The following is a 12745-nucleotide window of genomic DNA, read 5'->3' as shown; positions in this document are numbered from 1 at the left end:
TATGTCACAACGAGAGCACCTTCACTGTCAGAGCCCTGATTGATTTAGGATCTGAAGCCACCTTCGTAAGCAATAGTCTGCAAAAACGCTTACATCTGGCAAGCAAAAATATCAGCGCGCGAGTTTCAGGATTGAATAATACCGTATCAGGACGAGTTCAATCGGTATGCTCGATTACAATTGGCTCGCCCCGTAACAAAAGTTTAAGACTAGAAGCGGAGGCATTGGTACTGCCAAAATTGACTGGACTGCTTCCATCCAGATCAATAAACCCTTCGATTGTTAAAAGGTTACCCAATATCCCCTTAGCGGATAAAAATTTCTATACGAGTCAAAAGGTTGACTTGTTGATCGGAGCAGATCTTTACCCGAAAATTATACTAAACGGGGTAAAATCGAAAATTTTCGGATCCATCGCTGCACAACGTACGGTGTTCGGTTGGATTTTAACAGGTTCCGTTCCCTCCGAAGAAACAAAAATAAATTCAACAATATCTCAACAACAAACACAAAATCATTTTTGTAGTGTAAAAATTACAAATTTTTTACCTAAACAACAACAACAACGCAAACATCATCAGCAGCAACAACACAATAGCAATCAGCGGAATAGAAATGCATTGGCAGAACCAGAAATAACCGACAGACCGCTATCATTCGTAAACCAATGTGAAAATTTAAAGGACTTAAGTCAGCACTTTTGTCAGAGATGGAAGACCAAATACTTAAAGGAACTGCAGAAACGAAAGAAATGGAAACATTCCCAACAGAACGTCCAAGTCAACGACCTGGTGGCAGTTCGTGATGAAAATGTACCTCCAAATGAATGGAGATTAGGCAGCATCATCGAAGTATATCCAGGGTTGGATCAACGAGTTCGGGTGGTGGACATCCAAACTCAACGCGGTTTAATTTGTCGGCCTATCACAAAGATTGTCATTGTACCCAATCAATGTTAACTTCATATTATAAACTCTCACGTTAATAATCTTTCTTTTCGTTAGAAAATTATTTAAAATGTCAACAATCAACTGCCCCCTATGCGTAGATAGCCATCTACTCCGCTGGTGTCCAAAGTTCCGTCAGATGTCCCCAGAAGATAGGCTGAGGACCACATTGATGAACAGATTTTGCAGCAACTGCCTCGCGTCGAGCCATTCGAAAAATGAATGCGACAGCGTAATACGCTGCAAACGTTGCGGCAACCCACACCACACGATGCTTCATGGCATCGGGTCAGACGCCGAAGAACAAGACGACAATGTTATTTAATTGACATGGGCACAGCAAGTCGAGGCAGCGGAAATGGAGGAGAATTCATTGGCAATCGGCCCGACGTATTCGGAGCCCAATCAACCATGTCCACCAACGTCAACAGTCAAGCAGCCGCAAAGCTCTGACCAACGATGCCTCTCCCGCATACCACACGCCCAAGATCGAGCCAGACTCGAGTCGTCTCGCTGACTTCGGCGTGCTGGAAACTTCCTTTCGGATTGGCGGCATGGCACCGATCGACTGAGACTCGATTCGTCTCAGCGACATTGTCCGGACCGAACCAGACTCGATTCGTCTCGTCGGCCACCCCATCCGAAGCGAAGGCGTGGACGAGACGTTCGTCGTCAAGCCGATGCACGCCGTATCATAAAGAACAGGCATGCAACACAACCTTGGCAGCAAAGACTTGCGCTATCACCAACCGCCTTAATAAGCGTTCGAACTGCAACGAGGTTCGTAACAGTGCGGGCCATGATTAGCCCAGTTAGTCCAGCCACGGTTATCCTCGCCTCCACAATTGCACGATTGCGATTGCATACGCATGCCCGAGGAGACAGCCGAGTGTGCGAACTCATGTTTCGGGACAACCGGGGTGGAGAAACAGAAGTCTCCGTGAGTGCCCAAATACAACGTCGTCCGTTACCACCAACGCCAGTAAGGTCTCTGGAAGAGAATTTATTTCAACAATTTCGCAACTTAAGACTGGCAGATAATGAGTTCCACAGAGCAGCGCCAGTAGAAGTAATCTTGGGAGCGGACGTGTACTCCCGGCTCATATTGCCAGGGTTACAACCAGCGTCAATGGGCCAACTCATCGCCCAAAATACGACACTGGGATATATAATATCCGGTGTCGTATAACATCGGCACAATAAAGTGCACTGGCTGCCAACGCCTCTCACATTCACCACCTACCAAGGATCGAGTTAGACTCGAGTCGTCTCGCCGACCTCGGAAGGTGGTGACTTCTATGCAAAATGGCGGCATGGCAATGACCGACTGAGGTTCGATTCATCTCAGCGGCATTTCCCGGACCGAACCAGACTCGATTCGTCTCGTCGGCCACCCCATCTGCAGAGAAGACGTGGAAGAGGAAGTGCAGGACCCAGTTAGTTAAGTTAGTTTTAAGCAATTTATTGTAAACTGCATTTGCAGTAATACTGCAAGGCGGGGAGAATGTTGACGCCGTCCCCGCTCAATTTCTTTGCCACGTCTGTATCAGCAGAGTAATCTTTTCTTTCTTTTCGGAGTTTTAATTAGCGCGCAACTAAACTCTAACTAAAAGTGCGCGCGCTCTCTCCTTTTGCGACCGTTCAGAGATACAGACGTGGTAAGTGTTTGTCCAATTTATTTATTTAAAATATATATATTATATGAAACTTTTTGGTTTTTATTTAACTTTGTGGAATCATTTGCGCCGACCGTTTCTCCACGGCCAACCACATCTTTGGAACGAACGAGCACCGTGCTCCACCACCCGAATTATCAACCACAAAGTGCTTGTGTGAGATTCATTATACAAGTTCCATTTAAAGAAGACTCACATGCAAGCATAGTATGACTCTTTAAAATTAGAATTTTATTCTTCAGATGGATGTGCATTTTTGGTTCTGATGTATAATGTTGAGTAAAATTCCGCAATCATTAATAAGTACCATAGTCGTTTGTTGCTTAGGTCGCAATCGAATGAAAAGTACTGGAAATAGCCGCTGAACACCAAAGCGGAAAGCTTATCAATACATATTTATAACTCATTACATAACAGCTATGCAGCAGTTTCTGGATGTGAAAGTGAAGTTATTATATGCTATATTTGTTAACGACGTAACTACTGTCATCTAATATGAAGCTACCTTTGAATTCGTTCTGCCCAAAGCGGTGCTTAATAAGACTATTTTTATACTCTCGCAACAAAGTTGCTAAGGAGAGTATTATAGTTTTGTTCACATAACGGTTGTTTGTAAGTCCTAAAACTATAAGAGTCAGATATAGGGTTACATACACCAAAGTGATCAGGGTGACGAGTAGAGTTTAAATCCGGATGTCTGTCTGTCCGTCCGTGCAAGCCGTAACTTGAGTAAAAATTGAGATATCATGATGAAACGTGGTACACGTATTCCTTGGCTTCATAAGAAGGTTAACTTCGAAGATGGGCAAAATCGGCCCACTGCCACGCCCACAAAATGGCGGAAACCGAAAACCTATAAAGTGTCATAACTAAGCCGTAAATAAAGATATTAAAGTGAAATTTGGCACAAAGGATCACATTAAGGAGGGGCATATTTGGACGTCTTTTTTTTGGAAAAGTGGGCGTGGCCTCGTCCCCTACTAAGTTTTTTGTACATATCTCGGAAACTACTATAGCTATGTCGACCAACCTCTATAGAATCGTTTCCTTCAGGCATTTCCATATACAGTTCAAAAATGGAAGAAATCCGATAATAACCACGCCCACCTCCCATACAAAGGTTATGTTGAAAATCACTAAAAGTGCGTTAACCGACTAACAAAAAACGTCAGAAACACTAAATTTTACGGAAGAAATGGCAGAAGGAAGCTGCACCCAGGCTTATTTCAAAAATTGAAAATGGGCGTGGCCTCGCCCACTTATGAACCAAAAACCATATCTCAGGAACTACCACACCGATTTCAATGAAATTCGGTATATAATATTTTCTTAACACCCTGATGACATGTACGAAATATAGGTGAAATCGGTTCACAACCACGCCTTCTTCCAATATAACGCTATTTTGAATTCCATCTGATGCCTTTTCTGTATAATACGAGTATATACTTACATTAGGAACCAATGATTATAGCGGAATAAAACTTTACAAAAATACGGTATTTGAAAAATATGTAAATGACGTATAATGAAATCTCGATTATCACTTTATCATGCGAGAGTATAAAATGTTCGGTGACACCCGAACTTAGCCCTTCCTTACTTGTTTACTGTCAGATTGAGCATATGTGCAAAACATCCAAGATGCCGCCACTTTAAATCGTTCTGAATCGCATTTTTAATATTGGAGGCATTGTCAGAGACCGCTAGCAAAATTTTATTAGTGATCACCCATTCCTCAGTAACTCTCAATAATTCACCTGCCAAACTTTTTGAAGTATGCGATTCAGTCATTGGACAGCATTCCAATAATATATTGCACATATCAAATTTTGCATTGAGAAAATGAACTGTGCTGGCAATAAAGCTAACGGTACTACGCGATATCCAACAATCTGTTGTTATGCAGAATTGGGAACCTTCACATATTTTTTCTTTCATTTGTTCAAGGCATGTTTCATACAATACAGGTATTATTGTATTAGAAACTGAATGCCTACTAGGCAACTGATAATCTGGCCTTAAAGCTTTTACAAATTGGCGGAATCCATCATCTTCTACAATGCTAAACGGCTGTAAATCCTTTATAAAAAGCATAGGTAGTGCGTCATCGATTGCCCTTTTTGTATTCGTAGACATTTTTGTCTTGTCAAAACCCGCCGTTATTTTTGTTTGTCTTAAACAAGTTGTGGCTAAAAATAAAAGCGATTATTAGTAATTTTTAAACGTATAACAAGCTCAAACTTACTTTCAACTCTTTCCTCTGCCACCGTAACAATTTGTCTCGAAGTTCCTGGCTCATTATCAATATCTATTGGAGCTTCGGAGTTAGAGGGGGTTAGAATTACAGTAGTTGTAATATGATTTGCTTCTTTCTATTAGTAGAGCAAAAGTTAATAACTTTATATTAAAAAATTTTAAATTATTAGATATATACCTTTTGAGCTGGTAGTTCCATTGTAGGATGTCTATTCTGGACATGTTTTTTTAAATTTGTTACAGATGTTTTATATGAAATTTTTGATTTGAAAATATTTTATTTTGCATATATTTCATCTACAACTTGAAACATCTGCCATAGTCTACTTCTTTTCCTTGATAAATTTCCTGCCATTATTAACAATTATAAGAACGTTACACTCAAAACTTCAAACCGCTATGACGAAAAATAGCACATACGCATATATATATGTATACAATACCCTGAAGAAAGCTGCTAATTTTCTGCTATTTGCTATTGTGATCGCATATACTGTACTATTAAAAAATCACAGTTCACAAAATCGAACTGCTATCGCAATTCACAGGTTCGAACTGTGATCTCAATTCACTGTTTCGAACTGTGATCGCAATTCACTGTTTCGAACTGTGATCGCAATTCACTGTTTCGAACTGTGATCGCAATTCACAGGTTTAAACTGTGATCGTAATTCACAAGTTCGAACTGTGATCGCCATTCACTGTTTCGAACTGCTATCGAAAATCACTGGTTCAAACTGCTATCGCAATCGCAGTTCATAGAAGCGAACTGCTATTTATAAAATGTGATCGCAGTTGCGATTTGCGATTTTTCAATCACAGTGAAAAAATCACCGGTAGTAAAATATCGCTCATCACTAGTGAAAACAGAATTAACGGCGCGATTTTGATCCCAATGATATCGATATCATCAGCAGGAACATCTTGGACGGCGTTGATGTCGACCTTTATTTTCACGAGTACATCAACCAGCTGGGTAGTGGCACCTTCCCAGTTAAGAGATCGGACATTCCAGGAGCATGCCCTTAAATCATTATTCTTAATGCGTTTGCCATGGTCGTCGCCAAAAGAGGGGACTCTCGTTGAGACTGTTGTTTTCTTTTCATTGGGGCTTTTTTTACTTTTTTTTTATTTTTTTAAGAACACACACTTTCACGGAGGATACTTGGTCTAAGTCCGAAAGTCGTGAGATGCTTTAGCCATATTTAACCCTGGTCGAGACCAACGGTCTGATACACTTAGTCGAAACCAATGGTGCTTGGCTAGGCCTAGGCTAGTTAACATATATTTGTATGGAAATACGTGTTGTATTTACGCTCATATATATACAATATAGATACATTTTTGAAATTTCTTACCTCTCGATTTGGTTGAAATTTTGGCGTGGCAATAGCGTTCACAAAAAATGTAACATTTTGAACAAAATTATATTTTTTCTTAACCTTTTAAAACGCTCTAGCGGCTAAAGTATTTGACCTAGGTGGATCAAGTAAATTTCACCGGTTAGGTAATTTAAAGAGCTTTCAGGAAATGTATAATTTTCCACTACAGGGGGGGTATGGGGCCGGGGGGATCAAAACCATTTCGCGAGTTAGTTCAGGAAAGCCCTCAACCTCCGCTCTATCCCTACCAGGGGCGTGGCAATAGCGTTCACAAAAAATGTAACATTTCGAGAAAAATTACATTTTTCTTAACCTTTAAAACGCTCTAGCGGCTAAAGTATTTGACCTAGATAAACATACAAACCAATTTGGACATGTAACGAACACGAAACAGATAAATCAACCGTGCGAAGTGATAGAAACATACGAAAGTTCATATATTTTCATACAAAATATATGGGGTCTGGCCAAGCACCATTGGTGCACTAAGGTGTAATATTACAATATCCTTTGTTCGTCCTTTTCGATACGATATCCTTGATTTCTTTTTCTGAATTCTATAGACAATAAAATTCTAGGAAGCTACCTGGAAGCGCAAGTTTGCTACAATCTAAATATATTTAAATAACATTTAAAAACAAAATATGCCTGGCCAGACCCGAGGGTCTCGATGAGAGTTTGAGTGACTTCTACACATGACTCCATCCTCTACAATTTTCCAACAGCTTGATTCAAATTGTACATAATATATGTACATAATGCACTTTTTTGCAATTATTAAAAACGATTCGATATTTAAGGGGTCAGTAGGGTAATCTGGCCTGTTTTTTGACCTATTTTTCATAAAATTTTTTTTTTATAAAAAAAGGGATGATGGCTAGGCGTTTTGTGAACATTAAAAAAAATTAAGCAAATCGGTTGAGTAGTTCGACCGGAATCATGTCCGCCAGGTTAGAAAAGTGTGTTTTGAGAAAAACGCGTTTAAGGCGCACTCCGAGCGCTCCGAACGTCGAGCGGTATTATTATTTTTGGGCCTTTTTTGGAACAGAAAATGCAGAAAAAGAAATTTTGAAAAAAGATTATCCTACTGACCCCTTAAGTCTGATACTTCGTCATGTTCTTTGAACTGTGAAGCTTCTAGAATTCCCTTGTGGCTTGGAACACAATATATATCCACCCGCTTTATAAGGATGATATCTGCGAAGTGAGATTATTGCATTGATTGCCACCTGGCAATTCTTTTTATGTTGTTTCCTGCGTTCTAAGTTATCTCAGCTGCGTTCCTGACTACAAACACTTATATGTGGAAGAAAAAGCAGTATTCCGGAAACTGGAAGAATCACTTGAGAACTTGATTCCAGCTCTTACTACATTAGCCAGTTTTGAACCGTCTGCAAAGATGTTGCAAGTTGCGCTGATGAGTCGCATACTCCTGTGCCATCCATTCTCTTTTAGTTTATGTACAAAAACATTAGCAAGAGGGTTTTGGTGATTTCGGAGTTTAGATATATAGTATATTATTTAAAACATATTATCATGTCTCGGCGACTAAGTTCTTTTATGATTCCAATAATTTCTGAAGGTGAAGTCTTAAAAGACTTGAGCGACTCTTTAGCTGTGTTGGGTAAGATAGACAACTTAAAGTTGTTCTTTGGCAAATTAGGTTGAAATACCTTTGTTAGGTGATTTGCAAAACAATTTGCCTTTTTCTCACCACCCAATTTCCACCTAAGTCTCGTATAAGCATGTTGGAGTCAGTTGGTGGCTTCATGGACTTTCGGGCTTTCCAAAGGAAATTTCGATTTCTTGAATTTGAACACAGATTCTTTATGTTTATATTTCGGCATTGAATTATTCCCGGCGTTTAAGCATTTTTCTTTTAATTTAGCAGATTTAAATTGAAGCTGAGTGGAAGGGGAGCGGTTTATCTGCCACTCTCGTCTTGCACGCCTTTTTTCATTTACAAGCTTTTCTATTTCTCTATTAGTCATTTTTCTGGGACCAAACGGCTAACTGTTTTTGTTAGGTGTTGCTAAGGCAGCGGCGTTAGTTATTATAGCATTGAGTTCTCTTATGCTTTCGTAAACATATCTTCATGTTTGTATTTTTTACTAAATAAGTATTAAAGTGGCTACTCATATATTTTTTTTATTTAACCAGGTCATATTATAAGATATTAGACCCACTTTTGGATCAACGAATAGTATGAGTTGTTCACATGTCTATTAGTACCGGAGAGTGATCATATTTTTGATTACAGCAAATTCAATTAAATCTGGTATTTTGTTATATCGGCTTACCAGGACATATTATGTCAAGCATATTGTGCCTGTTTATACAAGTATGATACAGCTGTCTTCCTTTTGGGTGAATTAGTCGTGAGCCTCAATACATGTGTTTTGCATTGTAATCTCTACCAGCTAGAAATCTATGACCTAGCGATCCAAAAAAAATCTTTAAATTCGATGTTTGTAATTCTAAATCAAGGAGGGCTGTATATAGCCGTCAGGTTTAAGTCGTCGCAGCAATTTTTTTATAGATATTGTTGTTTAGTCGTTGTCAAGCCAACACTGCTGTTCCACTATGTGCCTTTTCATCTGAGTTGTTAGTAACATAGAGTCTAAATCCCGGTATAAAGAAACTGTTTTTATTAGTAAGATGAGCATTACATCTGTTGCGTCAAGCGACAAGATATATGTATATTTAAACCTGAAATTAAAATTAAGAAAAAATGAATTATAAAAAATTATAAAATATTGAATTATTTAAATTATTGTATACTTACCTTAATTATGCATTTATACTACTAATCTACTACTTACCTTAATACTTACCATAATCTATTACAATATTGAACGAAAAGTTGAAGATAATTATATTTACCCCTTCTTTATACATATGAACATTACCACTAGTTTAAGCCGTTAGTTTAAGATTTAGGCTAAGCAACTAAATGAAGAAATAAAGAACTTTCTATTGTAATTGAACCGTATGACCGAACGCACGCGTTTTCATTTTTATCGCATTTTTTGTGACAGGCAATTAGGCTTATTGACTTTGTTCGCGCATTCCCAAGTTATATGTATTATCGCTTCTCAAAAACGCTTGAGAATTTTTCATGGCGCCCGAGCAGGGACATGAACCCTGGACCCTTGGAGGGACTTAGTGCGTGAGCTAAGAATATTTTATTTAACTTTCGTTTACATTAACCATTCTCGTTTTCAATTGCCTGTCAATCGTCGGTTTTCGGTCTACGCGAAGTGAAGTGGAAAAACCAAATTAAAAAACATAAACCTTAAACAAAAACAAAGAAAAAGTGGCGGCAAAATTATTTAATACTTACTTACATATAAAACACAAAACGAGAGTGAGAACAAAAAGAAAAAGTGGCGGAAAAGTATTTAATATTTACATATACGTGAATACTTTGAAAAATAAAGTGGCTAAATAAAAAGCAAATATATATGTGAAACGTGAATTTAAACATAATATAAAAACCAAATATAAATATATGTACATACATACATAAACGTGAAGTGGAGTGCTAAATAAATACTTACCCATATACCTACTGTAGAATCAAAAAAAAAAAGAAGGAGAAGGGAAGTATTGTGAAGTGTGTGCATAGACATACGTATATACATAAATATACTTAGCACATAACGAAGGAAAATAAAAAGTGGTACTTATGAGTGTATGAGGTGAATTATTTATGTGGTACAGTGGTGGGCGCAAATAAAAAACGAAAAGTTTCTGCCCTAACCAAAAAAAAAAAAAATATATATATATATATATATATATATATATAACAGTTTTCTAAACTGTTTAAAGTGCCGCAAAAGTAAAAAACCGGTAAGCCCAAAAACCGTTGGTATCATCCGTTGCTGCCAATCCGTTGCTGCGGTAATTACTTCGTTGCCATCACTTGGCTATTACCGCACCGCTGCTGCTATCGTCGCCGCTGCCATCAACCCGCCGCTACCACAACGCCGCTGCTGCCATCGTCGCTGCTGCCATCGTCGCTGCTACCATCGCCGCTGCTGCCATCGTCGCTGCTACCATCAAACCGCTGCTGCCATCAACGCCGCTGCCGTCGTGGGAATGAGCTGCCACTGTATTCTCTGCAAAAGGGACGTAAGCGCCGGCAAACAGCCTACGCACCAGGTAACGAGTGCGAATTACTGAAAGCAGTGCAAAAAAAGAAAAGCAAAGTACAACAAAACAAGTGCACTTTCAGTTTTTGGCTCTCCCTTTTTCACTTTATAAGTACATATTGCATTTTATTAATATTGTACATATATGTATATATATACATACTTATACTTATTATTGCGTATATTGTGACTTACATATACGAATTCAAGTGAATAAGGGATTTTGGGATTTTGCGGTAGCCCTTTATTTTGAAATAAAGGTGAAAAAAAAAAATTATTAATTGCAAAATTAAATTATCTCGTTTTTCGCAATTTTTCCGATCCGCGTTTGCAATTATCGGTCGTTTTTTCGCAATTTTTGTCGATTTTCGTTCGGACATTTTCCGATCAAATTACTTTATTGTGCTATTGCTCATTTTGCGCATTTATTGGTTTGGCTTTCGTATACTTGGGAATCGATATTAACTTTTTTTTCGTTTTCGTAACCGATTCCAAATATATTTGTTGCCAGCCTTTATTGCTATTGGTTTGGCTTTCGTATATTTGGGAATCGACATTTATTTTTTCGTTTTCATTATCGATTCTTGATATATCTGTTGCCAACCGTTATAGTCTTTCCTTCGGAAATTTAATTTAACCAACGTAAAATGAGCAAGCCAAAGCCAACTCTCGCAAACCTGTCTCCAAGTAAGGAGTTGACGGACTTAAAATCGTTAAGACGTCAAAGAACGGTTGCGAAAAGTAGTATTTTGCGCATTAAAACGGGCCTTCTCGAAAAGACTATGTCTTTAGATCCAATAGAATTGGAATGTCGTCTCGATATATTAAATTCACACAGTGAAAAATTAATGAAGTGCCAATCAAAGATTGAAGAAATTGATGAAGACGACATGGCCCGAGGGGAGTTAGAGGACATCATCGTTGAAACGAAGTCCATAATAAAGTCAATTTTAGCAAAAATAAAAATTCACTTGCCGAAACATCTTTCGTAGCTTCTCACAGCTCAAGGCTCCCTAAAATGAATTTGCCGAAATTCAAGGGAGAATATTCCGAATTCAAAAATTTTATGAGTTTGTTCGAGAGCTTGGTTCATAACGATCCAAATATCCCAGATATTGAAAAATTTAACCATTTGGTTAATTGTCTGTCTGGAGAGGCTTTGGGAACAGTTAAAGCGTTTCAGATGTCGGATGAAAATTATCCGAAGGCGTTGGCAAGTCTCAAAAAAGTTTATGATAATAAATGTCTGATATTTTTCAATACAATATCTAAACTTTTTGAGCTGCCAACAATCCCAAAGCCTTCTGCGCCTTCCTTGCGTTCAATGATAGACGAAGTGTCAGCGGTATATGATTCATTGCTATCGCTGGGCGATGAAAAACAAATAACGAACGCAATAATCATACATTTAGTAATGACAAAGGTTGACCCTGTCACCCGATCCAAATGGGAAGAAGCGCTGGACTATGACAAACTGCCACTGTGGAAGGACTGTGAAGCCACTCTAAATCGAAGATACCAGCAACTATCAGCGGAAGGAGCATCCCACTCAAGGACGAAGCCCATATCAACAAGCAGTACGAGTCATGGGAAGCAACAACAAATGGATAGGACCAAATCGGCGCTAGTTGCAGCAAATACGAGGCAGCCTCTTTGCCAACAATGCAAATCGAGGGATCACCATCTAACTGCCTGCCCTACTTTCAAGGCTCTTCCGGTGCAACAGAGGTTCGAGTTTGTCAAATCGGTACCCTTATGCATAAATTGCTTGCGTAAGGGACATACCGTTTCCAAATGCAGAGCGGATCGATGTCGTGTGTGCAATCGATCGCATCACACACTGTTGCACCAATATCCAGTCTCTTTCCCCGCTGCACCTCATCCGCAACCATCAACCACACATGCCATGCATACAGCCAGTATGCCGGATCGGGTCATGTTGGCAACAGCAGTAATTCTAGTGAGGACCAGCTGCGGAGATTACCTGCCTGCGAGAGCCTTGCTGAACTCAGGCTCCCAGGTCAACTTTATGACGGAGGACTTGGCACAAAAGTTGCGGATTCGACGTCAGCACAAAACCTTAAGCGTAATTGGAATTGGCAATTCCAATACAAAAGTGGGGTCAAAACTAAGCACGTTTGTCAAGTCACGGTTAAATAATTTTGGATTTTCGGCGGAATTCTGGGTAATGCGATGCATTTCGGCAAATCATCCAGACCATAACATCAATGTTAATGGCTGGAAAATTCCGCACAATATTGAATTGGCGGATCCAGAATTCCATAAATCTAAAAAAGTGGATATCCTATTGGGTGCTGAAACATTTT

This window comes from Bactrocera neohumeralis, unplaced genomic scaffold, assembly GCF_024586455.1.
Source record: "Bactrocera neohumeralis isolate Rockhampton unplaced genomic scaffold, APGP_CSIRO_Bneo_wtdbg2-racon-allhic-juicebox.fasta_v2 cluster09, whole genome shotgun sequence".
NCBI lineage: Eukaryota > Metazoa > Arthropoda > Insecta > Diptera > Tephritidae > Bactrocera > Bactrocera neohumeralis.
This window is presented reverse-complemented; position numbering follows the sequence as displayed.